Raw genomic sequence first — 13,711 nt, 5'->3', positions numbered from 1 at the left:
AATACTTCTGTATATGGACGCAGTCAGACACCCGTTTAAATCATAAAGAGATCGAAACGCAGTGCACGGACTGGCCACAGTCTCCTGCCCTGAGCATGACAGCTGCATAGAAATACATGACTCTGTAACGCTCGCGTAAGGAGAGCCGCAGACTAGTCCGAGCACTACATTCTGATCTTGGTCCGATTGGTCTGACTGTGACCTTATTTTGTTATGAGAAACACAGACTTTTTCTTTAAAGCTGGTGGTGATCTATTATCTTGGGATATGCCAACTCAATAACCGAGATAATGAAAAAACGTGTACTCTTCAAATATCTTGAATTTTATCAATGTATCTTAAAAGAATGTCATCTCATGAAAATTTATTAAGGGTTTGGACCTTATCAAGCAGTCTTTATATACAGGATTTATCAGTTAATTTATAATGTAGCTTAACTTACAGTACATGTAATCGGGGACTACTTTTGAGGCATAGTACAAAGGTCATAAGGGATGGAGCACCATATTATAGTGCAAATTTTACTGTTATGGTTTGCGAGTGCCAAGACCTACTGGGAAGCCCCTGAGGTGCCAAAACAGCAGATCCCCCCATAACTGACCCCATTTGACAAACTACATGTTACGGGTTTACCGTGACAGAGAGGAGCCAGAAGATCGCAGCGTCTGATTTCTCCTACTCCTGCACTGGTTAGAAGCACTTCACCTTCGTACTAAACAGTGTAAATTTATTTTGGCAGTGCAGAGCTTAATCTCAGTTGAGAGCTCCTGGACTGTTTAGGCTCTCAGCTGTGCACTTTTAGCCACTCTCATCTCCTGTGTAAACTAGGCCCTGGCTAGCAATCATTGTCAGAGTAGCTTATGCTGTATGGCTAGAGGTTGCTGTTGATTATTATAGGAGAAGTTTGGTAGGTTTATCTGTGACTGTTGCTAGGTTTTCAGTGTGTGATAGCTTCCTTTTAACTCCATCCTCCACTCCAAGGTGAAATCCTCTGTTATACAGTATGTGTGAGTATATTTGTATGTTTGGTATTTTTCGTTACCCCTGTTCATATTACCTTGTAAGTCTGGCTGGTGTACTATAGTATACTATTACTTCCCTCTATCATGGGTGGGGGAAGGGTACAGACTGAGGGGGATTCAGAAGCTAAGAGCATCAGAAGTAATCCAGGGAACAGGGTGAGTTAGGGTGCCCCTAACGTTAGGGACTCGGGACACCCAGCAACAGAGTCATGACAGCAAACCTCTTAATGAATTCATCTAGAGGTGCAGTGCTCATATTGACACCATGGGTGTATCATAGAACGTTACACCAATGGGCAGTGAAGAAAAAATTATTACATTTTTACCACAAAAATTGTAGCTCAGATTTAACATTTTCACATGGGAACATGGGTAAAAATGGCACCAAAATTTGTCACATAATCTCTGCAAAATATTGCAAAATCCCATATGCGACTGTACAGTACTGCTTAGCTACTCAGGAGGGATGGAGCTCTAGTTGCCTACTGATGAGCAGATTTTCCTAGAATAGTTTGCAGACTCCATATACAGAGCCTGTACGTGCTTGAAAAGCAGAATACTACCCTCACGTGACTCCATTTTTTAAATGATTCCCCTTTGGGAATTTAAGTGTAGGGATGATTTTGATTATATGGGTGTTTTCCAGAAACAAGTAGCAGAAGATTTTGTTGAGTGAAAATTGCAAATCTGCTATTGTGGTGCCCATACATTGTACAGTAGTATGCAGTACGTGCTTTTGGAGACATCTGTAAAATAGGCGGTCTCTCATCGCAAAAGAAATACCAAACATGTGGACGCTAAATGTGGCTCAGGTGTCATGATCTCTGCAAGCAGAGATCATAGCAAGCCTATAGAGGGACAAGCTCTCGGAAGATGGAACTATACTGACCATGAACTAAGCCTGCCGCGCAACTAGAAATAGCCAGGTAGCATTTCCTATTTATTGCTAGATGCCCAGCTCTGGCCTAAGACCTAAATAGCTAGCAGAGGGAAATATAAGACCTGGCTCACCTCTAGAGAAATATTCCAAAGAAGACAGTTGCCCCCCACATATAATGACGGTGAGTTCAGATGAAACAACAAACGCAGCAGGAAAATAGTCTTAGCAAATTTGAGGTCCGCTTACTAGATAGCAGAAGACAGATAGTATACTTTCATGGTCAGCAGAAAAACACTAACAAAACACCATCCAGAGATTACCTTAAACTCTGGCATTAACTCATAACACCAGAGTAGCAATCCCTGATCAACGAGAGCTTTCCAGACACAGTAACAAAACTTCAGCTGTGAACTGGAACAAATAGGCAAACGAAACATGGACAAAAGTCCAACTTATCTAGTAGTTGTCAGAAGCAGGAACAAGCACTGAGAGGCATCAGATAACATTGTTGACCGGCAAGAAACCACCAGAGAAATGAGCTTAAATAGCGACACCCACTACTGATGGAACCAGGTGAAACAGGAAAGAGGATGACAAGTCCAATTCCACAAGCGGCCACCGGGGGAGCCCAGAATCCAAATTCACAACAGTACCCCCCCCTCAAGGAGGGGGCACCGAACCCTCACCAGATCCACCAGGGCGACCAGGATGAGCCCTATGGAAGGCACGAACAAGATCAGAAGCATGAACATCAGATGCATTGACCCAAGAATTATCCTCCTGGCCGTAACCCTTCCAGTTGACCAGATACTGGAGTCTCCGTCTGGAAACACGAGAGTCCAAAATTTTCTCCACAACGTACTCCAACTCACCCTCAACCAACACCGGAGCAGGAGGCTCAACTGAAGGTACAACAGGCACCTCATACCTGCGCAATAACGACCGATGAAAAACGTTATGAATGGAAAAGGACGCAGGGAGGTCCAAACGGAAAGAAACAGGATTAAGAATCTCCAATATTCTATAAGGGCCGATGAACCGAGGTTTAAACTTAGGAGAAGAGACCCTCATAGGGACAAAACGAGAAGACAACCAGACCAAATCTCCAACACAAAGCCGAGAACCAACACGACGATGACGGTTGGCAAAACGCTGAGTCTTCTCCTGGGACAACTTCAAATTGTCCATAACCTGCCCCCAGATGTGATGCAATCTCTCCACCACCGCATCCACTCCAGGACAATCCGAGGATTCCACCTGACCGGAGGAAAATCGAGGGTGAAACCCCGAATTACAGAAAAACGGGGACACCAAGGTGGAAGAGCTGGCCCGATTATTGAGGGCGAACTCTGCCAATGGCAAAAAAGCAACCCAATCATCCTGGTCAGCAGAGACAAAACACCTCAGATATGTCTCCAGGGTCTGATTAGTCCGCTCGGTCTGGCCATTAGTCTGAGGGTGAAAAGCAGATGAAAAAGACAAATCTATGCCCATCCTAGCACAGAATGCCCGCCAAAATCTAGACACAAATTGGGTACCTCTGTCAGAAACAATATTCTCAGGAATACCGTGCAATCGGACAACATTCTGAAAAAACAGAGGAACCAACTCAGAAGAAGAAGGCAACTTGGGCAGAGGAACCAAATGGACCATTTTAGAGAAACGGTCACAGACCACCCAGATGACAGACATCTTCTGGGAAACAGGCAGATCTGAAATAAAATCCATCGAGATGTGTGTCCAAGGCCTCTTAGGAATAGGCAAGGGCAACAGCAGTCCGCTAGCCCGAGAACTACAAGACTTGGCCCGAGCACAAATGTCACATGACTGCACAAAGACTCGCACATCTGGTGACAGGGAAGGCCACCAGAAGGATCTTGCCACCAAATCCCTGGTACCAAAAATTCCGGGATGACCTGCCAATGCAGAAGAATGTACCTCAGAGATGACTCTACTGGTCCAATCATCCGGAACAAACAGTCTATCAGGCGGACAACGATCCGGTCTATCCGCCTGAAACTCTTGCAAGGACCGCCGCAGATCAGGAGAAATGGCCGACAAAATTACTCCCTCCCTAAGGATACCTGTGGGTTCAGTATTACCAGGAGAGTCCGGGTCAAAACTCCTAGAAAGGGCATCTGCCTTAACATTCTTAGAACCCGGTAGGTATGACACCACAAAATTAAAGCGAGAAAAAAATAAAGACCAGCGCGCCTGTCTAGGATTCAGGCGCCTGGCAGTCTCAAGATAAATCAAATTTTTGTGGTCAGTCAATACCACCACCTGATGCTTAGCCCCCTCTAGCCAATGGCGCCACTCCTCAAACGCCCACTTCATGGCCAAAAGCTCCCTATTCCCAACATCATAATTCCGCTCTGCGGGCGAAAATTTGCGAGAAAAGAAGGCACAAGGCCTAATGACGGAGCAGTCGGAACCTTTCTGCGACAACACTGCCCCAGCTCCGATCTCCGAAGCGTCAACCTCAACCTGAAAAGGCAGATTCACATCAGGCTGACGTAACACAGGGGCAGAGGCAAAACGGTGCTTAAGCTCCTGAAAGGCCTCTACAGCATGAGGGGACCAATTAGCAACATCAGCGCCATGTCTGGTCAAATCAGTCAGTGGTTTAACGACATCCGAAAAACCAGCAATAAATCGGCGGTAAAAGTTGGCAAAGCCCAAAAATCTCTGAAGACCCTTAAGAGAGGAGGGCTGAGTCCAGTCACAAATAGCTTGCACCTTGACGGGATCCATCTCAATGGAAGAGGGAGAAAAAATATACCCCAAAAAGGAAATTTTCTGGACCCCAAAAACGCACTTAGACCCCTTCACACATAAAGAATTAGACCGCAGAACCTGAAAAACCCTCCTGACCTGCTGGACATGAGAGTCCCAGTCATCAGAAAAAATCAGAATATCATCCAGATATATTATCATAAATTTATCCAGAAAATCGCGGAAAATATCATGCATAAAAGACTGGAAAACTGAAGGGGCATTAGAAAGACCAAAAGGCATGACCAAATACTCAAAGTGGCCCTCGGGCGTATTAAATGCGGTCTTCCACTCATCCCCCTGCCTGATCCGCACCAAATTATACGCCCCACGAAGATCAATTTTAGAGAACCACTTAGCACCCTCTATACGAGCAAACAAATCAGTAAGCAATGGCAATGGGTATTGGTACTTAACAGTGATCTTATTCAGAAGCCGATAATCAATACATGGTCTCAAAGAGCCGTCCTTTTTTGAGACAAAGAAAAACCCAGCTCCCAAGGGAGAAGAAGATGGACGAATATGTCCCTTTTCCAAAGACTCCTTTATATATTCCCGCATAGCAGCATGTTCCGGCACGGACAGATTAAACAAACGACCCTTTGGATATTTGCAACCCGGTATCAAATCTATGGCACAATCGCACTCACGGTGCGGAGGTAACGACCCAAGCTTGGGTTCGTCAAAGACGTCTTGATAATCTGAGAGGAACTCAGGGACTTCAGAGGGAATGGACGACGAAATAGAAACCAAAGGTAAGTCCCCATGAATACCCTTACATCCCCAGCTCAACACAGACATTGCTCTCCAGTCCAAGACTGGATTGTGAGACTGCAACCATGGCAATCCCAGTACCAAATCGTCATGTAAATTATACAGCACCAGGAAACGAATAATCTCCTGGTGATCCGGATTGATACGCATGGTTACTTGTGTCCAGTATTGTGGTTTATTATTAGCCAATGGGGTGGAGTCAATCCCCTTCAGAGGAATAAGAGTCTCCAAAGGCTCTAAATCAAAACCACAACGATTGGCAAAGGACCAATCCATAAGACTCAGAGCGGCGCCAGAGTCAACATAGGCGTCCGTGGCAATGGATGACAAAGAGCAAATCAGGGTTACAGACAAAATAAACTTAGACTGAATGGTGCCAATGGAAACAGACTTATCAAGCTTCTTTGTACGCCTAGAGCATGCTGATATAACATGAGTAGAATCCCCACAATAGAAGCACAATCCATTCTTCCGTCTAAAATTCTGTCGCTCGCTCCTGGACAGAATTCTATCACACTGCATACTTTCTGGCGTCTTTTCCATAGACACCGCCAGATGGTGCACCGGTTTGCGCTCCCGCAGACGCCTATCAATCTGAATAGCCATTGTCATGGACTCATTCAGACCTGCAGGCACAGGGAACCCCACCATAACATCCTTAACGGCATCAGAGAGACCTTCTCTGAAAGTTGCCGCCAAGGCGCACTCATTCCACTGAGTAAGCACAGACCATTTACGGAATTTTTGGCAGTAAACCTCAGCTTCGTCTTGCCCCTGAGATAGTGCCATCAAAGTTTTTTCTGCCTGAAGTTCCAAATGAGGTTCCTCATAAAGCAAGCCCAAGGCCAGAAAAAACGCATCCACATCGCGCAACGCAGGATCCCCTGCTGGCAATGAGAAGGCCCAATCTTGAGGGTCACCCCTGAGCAAGGAAATCACAATCCTAACCTGCTGAGCAGGGTCTCCAGCTGAACGAGACTTCAGGGACAAATAAAGCTTACAATTATTTCGGAAATTCTGGAAGCTAGCTCTATTCCCTGTGAAGAACTCCGGCAAAGGAATTCTCGGCTCAGATACTGGAGCATGTACCACAAAATCTTGTAAATTTTGTACTTTCGTGATGAGATTATTCAAACCCGCAGTTACACTCTGAAGATCCATTATTGTCAGGTGCACACAGAGCCATACAGAGATGAGGAGGAGAGAGAGAAAAAAGACTGCAGCAAGGCAAACTGGAGGGAAAAAAAAAAAAAAAAAAAATTCCAGCAGACTTCTTATAACTCTCCTTTCTCAACCTGGGTCTTCAACACTTTACGGGCCGGTCAAACTGTCATGATCTCTGCAAGCAGAGATCATAGCAAGCCTATAGAGGGACAAGCTCTCGGAAGATGGAACTATACTGACCATGAACTAAGCCTGCCGCGCAACTAGAAATAGCCAGGTAGCATTTCCTATTTATTGCTAGATGCCCAGCTCTGGCCTAAGACCTAAATAGCTAGCAGAGGGAAATATAAGACCTGGCTCACCTCTAGAGAAATATTCCAAAGAAGACAGTTGCCCCCCACATATAATGACGGTGAGTTCAGATGAAACAACAAACGCAGCAGGAAAATAGTCTTAGCAAATTTGAGGTCCGCTTACTAGATAGCAGAAGACAGATAGTATACTTTCATGGTCAGCAGAAAAACACTAACAAAACACCATCCAGAGATTACCTTAAACTCTGGCATTAACTCATAACACCAGAGTAGCAATCCCTGATCAACGAGAGCTTTCCAGACACAGTAACAAAACTTCAGCTGTGAACTGGAACAAATAGGCAAACGAAACATGGACAAAAGTCCAACTTATCTAGTAGTTGTCAGAAGCAGGAACAAGCACTGAGAGGCATCAGATAACATTGTTGACCGGCAAGAAACCACCAGAGAAATGAGCTTAAATAGCGACACCCACTACTGATGGAACCAGGTGAAACAGGAAAGAGGATGACAAGTCCAATTCCACAAGCGGCCACCGGGGGAGCCCAGAATCCAAATTCACAACACTCAGGGCCCTCTGTGGGGCTCCTTAGGGAGAAGAGCATTTGGATTTGGAAGTGCAGAATTTACTGGATTCTTATGGCAGATTAGGAGCCATAGTGCTTTTCCAGACATTTTGAACTAGCCCCCTATATTTCCATTAACAGAAGACGGTCCTGAGTGGGGACTTGCATTTTTTGTGGATTGAGTTGAAGCTTTTATTGGGAACATTTTACATAACATTTTGGATCACATTTATCCTGCGCTCTACACTGAATATTTACATTGGGGTTTCAATCCAAATCTCAGAGTGACGTGATTCAGGTGAAACCCCCCTCGAGAGAAGAATAGTTACTCTGGACATCCTTCTTTTTAGAGGTGCACAAAACTGCAGCTGAAGGCACTTTTATGTACAACTAAAAAGGTGGACACCACTGGATCACATGCCAGATGGCATCCACAGTGCCTCTCTAGCTGCCTCATTATAGGGAATCTTCTGCCAGGAGTTGCACCTGAATTACGCATTTCAAAATTTCAGCGATTTACATATATCCAAGAAGTATAGTTTCTCCTTGTGGAGACTGACATGCTAAGCATGCCAAGATGGAGACTTAAAGCCGCAATGCTCCTCTGGGAAATATGCTAATTATGCAAATTGTCTCTTCAAAGAGGAAGAGAACTAGGACTCTAGTGCCACCTATTGGAAGTAGCAATTCTAGAATTGCTACTTCCAATAGGTGGCACTAGAGTTCTAGTTCTCTTCCTCTCTGAAGAGACAATTTGCATAATTAGAGATTTACATAGAAACCCAGGTGTATGCGTTCAGCGCAGAGCGCAGGATAAATGTGGATATTATGGTTGGCTGCTGTCACACACTAAAAGATGCTTTTTTTTGCAAAAACTAGTCAACTCCATATTTTGAGTATAATATTTCCATATTGCTGACGACAGGGTCATGTGAGGGCTTGATTTTTGCTGGACGAGTTGTTTTTTTTGGACCATTTTCGGGCACATGCCATTTTTTGATCGCTTTCTATTCCGATTTTTGGGAGACAGAATAAACAAAAACTAGCAATTCAGGATATTTTTTTTTGTGCTGTGCACCATGTGGTAATAATGATAAGACAGCTTTATTCTTTGGGTTAGTACAATTACAACAATACAACGTTTATGTAATTTTTATTTTTGTGCTTTTACACTATAAAAACCATTTTATAGAAAAAAAAATATTTTTACACCACTGTATTTTGAGAGCTATAACTTTTTTATTTCTATGCTGATTGAGCTGCATGGTGACTTGTTTTTTACGGGACAAGATGATGTTTTCATTGATACAATTGTTACTTACATTCATCTAATAGAACGTGCTTTATTACACTTTTTTTTCCAACTGTTTGATGAAAAAGCATAGCTCGCCACTTTTTTTTTCTATGGCATTCACTGAAGGGGTTTGCTAGTGTGACCGTTTTATAGATTCGGCCGTTGCGGACGTAGCAATACCAAATATGTGAACTTTTTTTACATAAAAATGTGTCTTTATTGGTGTAATATACCGTACATACTCGAGTATAAGCCGAGTTTTTCAGCACAGTTTTTGTGCTAGAAAAGACCCCCTCGGCTTATACACGAGTGATGGTCCCAGAAGATGGAATGAAAGCAGAAAGTGGCGGAGCAGCGGATCACAGGAGGCAGGAGTTGGCTGCTGCGGCTAAAGCCTGTGCCGATGATAAAGAGAAATGAATATTCACTGTGCTTGCAGGAAATATTAATTTCTCTTTAATAGCGGGCACAGTAGTCGAAGCCGCCAGCTTCCAGCAGCTGCCGGGCGATCATGTGTGTCCACCACTTAAGGGAATGAATATTCTCTGCGAGCGTAGTGAATATTTAGTTCTCTTTATCAGCGGGTACACGCAATTGCCCGGCCACTGCAGCTGCTGGTGTAGCGCCCCCCCCACTGCCGCAGGGCCGAGGGGTACCCGGTACCGGGCCTCTGAGTCTCTGCTCTGGGGTCGTCACGGTGGCTAGGCCCCGGTCCGTGACCCTGCCGAGGGGCGCACAGTGATTGATGTGGATAGATATGATGGATGCTGGTAGTGATGAGGCTGTGGTGGTGTGGTGCAGTAAATAACGAGGACACCAGGTTGCAGTCTCTTTACCTCTTTACTGAAGATCTCTGGGTCCTCAGTCCGGAATCCGGATAACCAGGCTGCGCAAGTCCGGCCGGCCCAATGGCACCTCCGGAGTTCTCCTAGCAGGTGGAAATCTGTGCCTTCCTTCTAGCGCTAGGTGTTGTGGTCCTTCCCTGCTGTGCTTACAGAAAGTCCCCACAACTGTTGTGTCTGTTTCTTAAGTTCCCTCACAACTCGATTAGATGATGTTCTGCTAATCCTCCGTCCCTCCCTGGGGTTCTGGTTGGGACGGCACCCGTTTGACGGGTAGGCTCGGAGCTCTTCCGGGACCCTAGAGTCGCCCCTCTCCACAAGTTGCCCCCCAAGACTGCATAGGTGATTTAAGTTAGACAGCCCGCCTTAGACTGACTGTCCTGCCGCTGTTTGGAGTATTGCTTGAAGCTGAATGTTATGATACTCCCTCGGCGTTCCGGCCACCGGTAGTGCGCCTCAGTAGGATGTTGCTTCGGTCTTACAGCACGACTCCTACTGGTATTTCTCCTTTTGCGTGATCTCGTTTCTCACTCAGCACAATCTATCTCGCTTCTAATCCTTCCTTGGGCACCGCCGCTTCCCGGAGCAGGCACGGTCCCGTTACGTTCGTTCAAGTTGCCAAGCCTCTGTCAGGATCCCACCCCTGACAGAGACCCTACTGTATTTTCCCCCCACAACACCCTCTGCCACAAGGTGTTGCCTGGTTCCAACCCAGTCAGCTTTCTCATCTAACTTCCTGCCTGACTCCCAGTTTACCCACAATGGTGGGGAGTGGCCTAGTGAATAGAACCCTTAGCTCCCCCTGGAGGCCCGACTGTGAAATGTATTGGTGTCTGTGATACCTGATCAGATGAACTCCTTCAGTGCCATCAGACGCACCATAGCTCCCCATAGTGGCGGAGCCACAGTACTGCAACGACCAGGACTCTGGGGCGCTGCACTCCCCCCTGGTTAAACACAGTACTCCGGGACTGAGAAGAAAACAACAATACAAGTTAGCAAAAAGACATACAGTTTTGTTGAGTGCAAGAACATTAAGTATACTTAAACAGAGCTTCCCTTTATGGGAGGTGAGGACGCTTGAACATTACAAACATGGTTAGATATCATAGCAACATGCTATAAATAACTTTTCTTACCCAACCGGGTATTCTACTAAGTGCAAAATTGTTGAACAATAATTTAACATTGCCTTTAAGGACATACACTCTGAATCCACTAAAGACCTTCTTATAATCACATTATAAGGCAATTTAACTTTTTCATTCTCCTACTTTAAATCTGCAGGACCGCCTGTCCTAACGGCACCAGACCTACTGCCTCTCCTTTCTATTACAGGACCGCCCCGTTCAGCCCGGGCCTACTGCCTTTTCAACTACTATACACAGTATAGAGCATAACATTATTTTCAGTTTAAGAGCACTGAGCCATCTCTATATGGCTCTTAGGAGGACTCAGGGTTCACCTTCTATCCTCGTTGTCTATCAACATTATCAAACGTTTTCCCTTCAATTAACTAGTTGGATACATATAACTTTCCCAAGTAAACATTATCATCACTTTCTTTCGTCCAAACATTATTGCTACCTGTCTTAAAGCAATATCACCATTTAAGTGCAACAAATGAACATCCCCTTTAAGAGGGGACCAAGTCTCTATGAGGTAGCATATCTTCTCAAGCTACCAGTCCATACTCGGCAAAGGTTCCAGTGTGGTATCTTCACAAAGAGTCCTCTTTGAAGTAAAACCAGTAAGAAGCCCCTTTAAGAAGGTGCAAACTATTTACAAGCAGTTTGTATCATGCACTGTTCATGATTCAGCAGTTCTTTTCAATGATGAATAAACAGGAAACAAAACAAAAAGCAGAAGAAGGGATCCCGGGTAAATAAAGGGATCCCTTTAAGAATAACCCAGGTCGGGTTTAAAGTAGCAAAAAGCAGGGAAACAAACAGTTAACTATGTACAGTTTCAGGTTTCCGAGGTTTAGTGGGACGGCTTCCAGGGCTGCACCCGGCACTTAACCCTTCCCGGCCTGGGCAAAGTGAGGTCCAGGGTTACACCCAGTGCTGGACAAACGCCGTTAATCCGTCTTTCATGTACAGTTAAATCATGCGCAGCGATGGAGGTCCGCGCAGCTTGAGTATGGGCATTTGCTGCAGCAGAGGTAGCGGCTGCTGCAAGATCAGTCACTGGAACGGAATCAGCAGCTGTGGCACTAGCAGTCACTGGAGTGGTGTCGGTCGTCAGGGCAGGGTCGTCCTTCATACCTGCTTCAGACGTGGTCCCTCCGGTGCCGGTCTGCTCTGCCTCCACTGGGATCTGGAACGCTGGTTGCGGGGCCTTGCGCTGCGGTGTTGTCATCTCCGTTTGCAGCATCTCGCTTTCCGGCAGGGCCTTGCCTTCTGGCTTCGGAGCGCTGGAACTTCTTTCCTGCTCCGGACCAGATGAGGCTGCCGACAGATGTCTGGTGAGGCTCCTGATGATGGCCTTCTTCCACCCGGCCTCAGTGCTCAGCTGCGCCCGCCGGGGTCGGTCGCTGAGCTCGTCCACTCCGGCCTGCAGGAATTCAGCATCAGCAGTGGAGGCCTGGTTGCGGTGCCCCTCCGGGTGGCTGGGGGAGTCCTCTGCTCCGACCCCACGCTCCGGCTCCGGGCGGCTCGCCATGGCGTCCTCCATGTCGCTCACTCCTTCTTCCTGGTCCTTTTCCCGCTCTCTCCTTCGTGGGCGGTTTCGTTTTCTCTGTCTCTGCCCACCATTGAGGATCAGGAGGCGGATCTCGGCTGCTGACGGACACGTCCTCAAGGGGCCGAGATATTTAGACTGGGCGGCCATTGTCTTTCGCGCTCTTCAGCTTGTTCACGCCCACTTCCACGCCCTTCTTCTTCTCCTGCGCTCTCCTTAGCGCTGTAATGGCGGCGGTTTTGGCGTGAACTTTTGGCGGCAAGTGACAATCCACAGTCTTTGCAATAAAGTACAGTCCAAGCACAGTAAATCACAGTTCCAAGGCACACATGACCTGATTCTTCAGGCTTAAGTAGATCCTGTTCGTGACGCCAAGTTGTAGCGCCCCCCCCCACTGCCGCAGGGCCGAGGGGTACCCGGTACCGGGCCTCTGAGTCTCTGCTCTGGGGTCATCACGGTGGCTAGGCCCCGGTCCGTGACCCTGCCGAGGGGCGCACAGTGATTGATGTGGATAGATATGATGGATGATGGTAGTGATGAGGCTGTGGTGGTGCGGTGCAGTAAATAACGAGGACACCAGGTTGCAGTCTCTTTACCTCTTTACTGAAGATCTCTGGGTCCTCAGTCCGGAATCCGGATAACCAGGCTGCGCAAGTCCGGCCGGCCCAATGGCACCTCCGGAGTTCTCCTAGCAGGTGGAAATCTGTGCCTTCCTTCTAGCGCTAGGTGTTGTGGTCCTTCCCTGCTGTGCTTACAGAAAGTCCCCACAACTGTTGTGTCTGTTTCTTAAGTTCCCTCACAACTCGATTAGATGATGTTCTGCTAATCCTCCGTCCCTCCCTGGGGTTCTGGTTGGGACGGCACCCGTTTGACGGGTAGGCTCGGAGCTCTTCCGGGACCCTAGAGTCGCCCCTCTCCACAAGTTGCCCCCCAAGACTGCATAGGTGATTTAAGTTAGACAGCCCACCTTAGACTGACTGTCCTGCCGCTGTTTGGAGTATTGCTTGAAGCTGAATGTTATGATACTCCCTCGGCGTTCCGGCCACCGGTAGTGCGCCTCAGTAGGATGTTGCTTCGGTCTTACAGCACGACTCCTACTGGTATTTCTCCTTTTGCGTGATCTCGTTTCTCACTCAGCACAATCTATCTCGCTTCTAATCCTTCCTTGGGCACCGCCGCTTCCCGGAGCAGGCACGGTCCCGTTACGTTCGTTCAAGTTGCCAAGCCTCTGTCAGGATCCCACCCCTGACAGAGACCCTACTGTATTTTCCCCCCACAACACCCTCTGCCACAAGGTGTTGCCTGGTTCCAACCCAGTCAGCTTTCTCATCTAACTTCCTGCCTGACTCCCAGTTTACCCACAATGGTGGGGAGTGGCCTAGTGAATAGAACCCTTAG

Source organism: Ranitomeya variabilis, chromosome 5 (genome assembly GCF_051348905.1).
Source record: "Ranitomeya variabilis isolate aRanVar5 chromosome 5, aRanVar5.hap1, whole genome shotgun sequence".
Taxonomy (NCBI): Eukaryota; Metazoa; Chordata; class Amphibia; order Anura; family Dendrobatidae; genus Ranitomeya; species Ranitomeya variabilis.
This window is presented reverse-complemented; position numbering follows the sequence as displayed.